The following is a 5,897-nucleotide window of genomic DNA, read 5'->3' on the forward strand; positions in this document are numbered from 1 at the left end:
AAACAGTTGCGCTACGGTACAATGTGATTTCGTGTTTTTTGCCCCCTGCTTGTTGGCGAATCATTGCCCTAGGGTTCTGGTCAAGAAAGGTAAGGACCTCTCTTTTTTGTTTAAGCAGGACACTTAATATTAACAAACAGTTAGGGCGCAAACAAGTTGGTGAAGTTTAAACATGATTTAAGACAAAATTCCTAGCCACGGGGTTTTGTATGAAGGTATTTAAAATCACTATGTTTAGTGGAATGTAAAGGTTGTTTACAAAATCCAGCGTAACCTTAAAAGAACCTATATTGTTCAGACGGGCAGATACGACAGCCACAGTTTGCGGGAGCATGACCTGTTTTACAAGCAGAAGAGGAGAGTGGTGGAGGGGGCAGGGGCACCCTCCACAGCTAGCACCCTAACATGGTGCTAGCTGACCTGTAAGTGTTGACCCATCTTCAAAAAGGCAAATATTAGTTGCAAGGGCAGAGACCGAATGACTAGGGAAATTTTAGAAGCCTATACAATTAAAGAGCGGGATACATAATGCGCCAGCCAAAGGTCGTTTGATTTAAACACCGATTGCCATTTTAGATACGGGTTGATTCACCGACCCGTGATGTGTGTGTTGTTGCTTTTTTTGTTTTACTGCGATAACAGCTAGTCGCGCCTTTCGTGCCGTCTACGGCGCTCCGTGTATCTGCGCGGGCCGTTCTCGGCACTCGTCAAAAACGTTTTCACATTGACGCCTCGCCGCTGATGTCACGACTCTCGGCAGCCCTCTGACATCACGCCGCGAATAACAGTCACCTCTTACCAAAGTTACTAAATTACCTAATCTAAGGAACTCCCGCGGATAGGGGTACCCCCCTTCCTCACTTCGGTCCACCTCCTGTCGTTTAAAGAGCCATCAGGATTTTTGTTTCACAACTTTGTGGTTGATGGAGCACTGTAGAACGCCATCTAGACTCTGTGCTTCGAAACTAACGCATTCCATATAATACACTGTAGTTATCAAAGCAGCCGCCCGGCGCGTCAAACGACGGGAGGCGAAGCTTGGTGAGAGAGGGGGATACTGCTCGCTCAAGCAGTTGTTTTGAGAGATTCCTTTACTGAGGTAGTTTAATAACGTACCCTTTTTCTCTCGTCAGCTGACATAATGACGTGTCATTCTCATGTCAAGTCATGTTGCTCAGTGACGCCACGCGACTTAATGAGGGCAGGTGTCATGGTGAGTCAATTGATGTCTTGATGTCACATGACTTTCAGACGTTATGTGACAACACGTCGTCACAGGACAACGTGAGGGCACTTCAAAACATAAGCATGAGTCTGCTGACAACGGAAACAATAAAAACAAAGCTTTTTCTCTATCTTGCCCAGAATGTTCTCGGGCGATAAAATGAATAAAGCCAAGTGGGTGTTAAGCTGGGGAAACCACGGGCGCGAAGTTTAGGCGTTCCTACACTCTTAAAAATTGAGTTCGCGATTTTAGAAGTATTATTGAATGACTACAAGGCGGCGTTAGTTTGTGTCCAATAACATTACACTAGGCGTTCAGACAGCCACACAAATGAAAGGGAAAGATTTATGCATACATATGGAGTTTCGTTGTTCCCTGAATTTCAAAATTGCACTCGCGATATTCAAGTGTTCGCGATTTACTAAAAAGTAGTCCTAGTTCGTGTCAAATGAAATTGTTCAGCAGTTTCACAAAATCCACTCTGTACTTTGTACACCCTCATTAGTTCCAGATTACGAACCTCTTTCCACAGCAGAAGCGTTAGAATTCGTCATACGAGTTGGTGCATTCCGAATTTGGCGAAGTTAACGCGTCCATTAATATTTCCGCCGGAAAATCCTTCTATGAATCCGAAAAGGAAGATGTGTCAAACAACGGTTTACATTCCCAGTCATGGCATAGCATTGAAAGGTGGTCATCCCGATAGTTTTTGACGTTCAGACTGTGTTTCCGGAGCCTGTCGTTCAGACATCTCCCAGTCTGACCAACTTATTTCTTACCAGATTCCATTAACATGCGGTAAGAAATATGTAGGTCAGACTGGGAGATGTCTGAACGACAGGCTCTGAAAACATAGTCTGAACGTCAAAAACTCTCGGGATGGGCACCTTTCAATGCATTGCCATGACTGCGGATTTAAACCGTTGTTTGACTCATGCTCAGTAATAGCTAAACGTAAAAATAGAACAGTTAAGGAAATTATCGAAGCGGACGAGATAAAAAGGGTAGGGGTGGGGCGTGTCAGCGTTGCTTCCATCGACCTTTTCGATAAGGAGGTGCAGTTTATGCGAGCGGCGGCAAGGCCTGGGGTTGGCTGATTGTTAGGACCGAAGAGTGTATATATGCCTCATTTCCATGTTGATTAAATAGTTGCAGTCAGCGCTCGTGTCTGTCTTGTCTTTCTTTTGTCCTCGTCTAAAAATCGCCACCATGCCTTTGGCAACCCAACACGGTAACCATTCGGCCACGTACGCGCTCGCTCCACGACGCGCGTGGTAATATTAAAGTTAAAAGGGTGAACATTTTATTCCGCATTCTCAGTGTTATAATGCACAATGGGACGTGATCGCCTTCAAACATTTAAAGTGTTTTGTTTTTCATAAATGGGTGGTACATGTTACCTATTTTTTAAACACAATTTTCTACAAATGTTTCAAAAATCTATCCTCTACTTCTTGATGTAATACTGAGTACACCCTTAAATATGTCACTCTTATAATTAATACTGGGCGATGAAAATGAGAGAAAGAAGTTGTCAAATCATGTTATTTGGTTAATTCAATTGAATGAATAATTCACCTGCGTGGTTTCATACGAAACCAAACACACGTATCAGGGTGGGTAGCCTGAATTGTCTAATGTATATATAGCCACATTTACGTGATGAAAAATACAATGTTTTCACTTTTTCTAGAAAAGTAAATCGTTTCCTTTGCGAAACGTTTAAAGCGAAGCACGATGAAATTCTACATCTAGTACACTTGATATTTACCCATTTCCGTCGACTTTTATAAAAGGATAAAAGTTAATACACCTACAGTGATTTTTGCTTTGTAAATGTAAGATACATGATTCATTTTAACTTCAAGTTAAACTGCTTTGCATTATTTAATGCAGGGTTGGACAGTATTGCGATAACAATGTATCGTGTTAGTATTTCAGAAATACATTTCGTATCTGAATTTCTGTATCGCGATTCATTTTTTTCACCAGTATCTGTATTCCTGTATCGAAATACATTTGTAATCATTTTTGTATCGCGATACAATCAGAATGAAGTGTATTTTTTTACATTTCTCGGGAAATGTTTTCGTCCCCACCACACTTTCCCCGAAAGAAGCAACAAAAAGACAAATCGGAACGCATTTTTTTTAACTTCTGAGGGCAGTTGCAGGGTCAATGAGATGCTGGGAAATTGTTAATATGCTGACCTAGTTTCTTTCCGATTCTCCAAACTATTTTTCTATGAGCCCTTTTTTACTGAGAAGCGTTGCGTAGTCGGGGACTCGAATCAAGTGGCGTGCCAGGAGTGGAGTCAGAGCATCTTCCGCCGCAGGTCCTCAGGTAGGGATTAATTGAGTCATTGTTTGCTGGAATCCAATGTCCTCTGCCAACCGTCTCTCTTGCCTTAGCGTACACAGTACACCCAGCCGGCAAAGCTGACTCACAGTCTGCTGCAGCACGAGCCTGGCGGTGGTTGACTTGAAATAGTAGGATGAGTCACGCAGTGAAGTTCAACACATATTCCAATGTGTCTGCGTCTGCCCCGTAATATTGCACGGCTCGAGGGTACGTCATGAGCCGACGTGAACGTGACCCGCTGCTTTGGTGATCCGAAGAAACCCAGGAAGAAGGCCAGACGTGGCCTCGCTGTGCGTATCTAGACTTCTTACACCTGCGACTCGTCTCGAGCGCGCTGTTTCTCGGAGAGCTTGCACCTGTGCCGGCAATACCAGGTCGAAATCCACGAGGTCTCTTTTTGGTTGATGCTAGGCGAAACTTCAGGACTGCAATCTATTCGTCGGTGGCGGTGGGTCGGCATAAAGGACATTCAAAACAGGGATGCCACCGTATCGTTTTGTTTTTTTTTGTTTTTTTTTCAACCGTAACAGAAAATATGTGTTTCAGGGTGCTTTAGGTTGTTTGCTATTTCCGAACATTCCGAATGGCACTGACTGCGCAATCTTGAACGAGATAACCTACAACGAAGGTACTTAGGTATTGTCCTTCCATACAGCAGCGTGGTAAAGGTTTATGTTCAAAGCCACACCTACAGATAAAGAATACCGGTTTATTCCACCGTGATGTCATGCGACTAATGTTGGCAGGGGCGTCCTTATGGTACAGGGGCGCGGTGACGTTTTGATGGGATTTAGGGTGACATAGAATTTTTTTAGAGATCGAACTCTTTTCGCATCCCTCGTCAGAGAGGCAGAATCTCAGGGAAGGGACCGCGGTCAGTCCTTGATGGAACGTTTTTATTTTGAGCCCATTGAAGACCCCACGCCGTCCGAAACCACTACCTTCAAGGCAAAACGCCAAGCCAAAGGGAAAGTAATTTCGCTATCAAAAACTTCCACTTCAAACTTCAAGATTCACTCAGTGGGCGTCTTAAACAAATTAAAAAAAAAATGTATTGGAGTATCAGTATGTCTGTATTTGTGTTTCTGCCCTCCCAAAAATGTATTCCTGTATTTGTATTTTTAAAAACGTTTGCCTCTTTTTAAAATGTAATTCCGATACGCATCGCGATACATTTTTACGGATATATTTTAGGATCAGTAGTTTAGCTACTTTTTTATGTATTCCAGTTTTTGTATTTACAAATACATTTTTGAGTATTTCTGCCCAACCCTAAAATATAACATATGCAAAATTCCAAACTTCACGACTTTCAGGTTTGGTGATATATTTGGTGCTTTGTATCGTTGTATTCTTGCTATAGTTTGCTTACTAAATTCTCTACTTCTGTAAGCATATGCATGGGGTATAAACCGACCCAACTTTCGACGAATTTATTTTAACAAAATAATTGACTCAATGTTCTTAAATTACAACTTTAATTTAGTCATACTTTCAAACCGATTAGTTACAATACTACTTTTATATTTTCTTGTTATATTAGGGGCGAAGCTCCTTAGGGTCTCGCCTTGTCCGGCGTCCTTGCTCACATCGTTTGCCATCAAATCTGTCTTCTTAAAAAAAGAAAAATGTTTGCGCAGTCGACAGGATTCCAGCCTGTGCGGGAAACCCCAATGAATTTCTAGTCCATCACCTTAACCACTCGGCCACGACTGCGGGACGAGTAGGGGGATCTGAGATGTGGTAGTAACTCAAAAGCTGGGGTTACTACCACATCGCCAGCTACAGTTGGGACAGAAATTGTGAAGTCGAAACGCAACCCGCAATTCAGCACTACCTATGAGCAATAAAACAAATCAGCACCATCAGCACTACCTATGAACAATAACATCAGTACCATCAGGACCACCAGAGCTTCGCCACAATCAACATCATTCACCACGTGGAGATGTAGTGATTTTTTTTTACTGTTTCGAATGTTGCCATTTTTTTTCCTGTTGGCCGAATCAAAGTTCGCCCTTTTTATTGTATTCGAGAAGTCTTTATACCAACATGCCTACACCCAAATCGGCGAAAAAGGTAATTTCGCGAGTTTGTTTACCGTACGATTTTTTTTTTTGCTTTGTTTGGGACTTGTTCGGGATGTGAGACGACGACCCAGTGTATTATCTTAAATATGTAATTATTTTATCAAAGCATCGCCTGCCAATGCCGAGTTATCCTGAGTAGATTCGGCGAATGGTACAATAAACGACGAAATTCACCTTTAAATCAACCATGCCTTTTCTGTGTTCGGGTGAGCCCTTGGGTT

This window comes from Ixodes scapularis, unplaced genomic scaffold, assembly GCF_016920785.2.
Source record: "Ixodes scapularis isolate PalLabHiFi unplaced genomic scaffold, ASM1692078v2 ptg001568l_1__unscaffolded, whole genome shotgun sequence".
NCBI lineage: Eukaryota > Metazoa > Arthropoda > Arachnida > Ixodida > Ixodidae > Ixodes > Ixodes scapularis.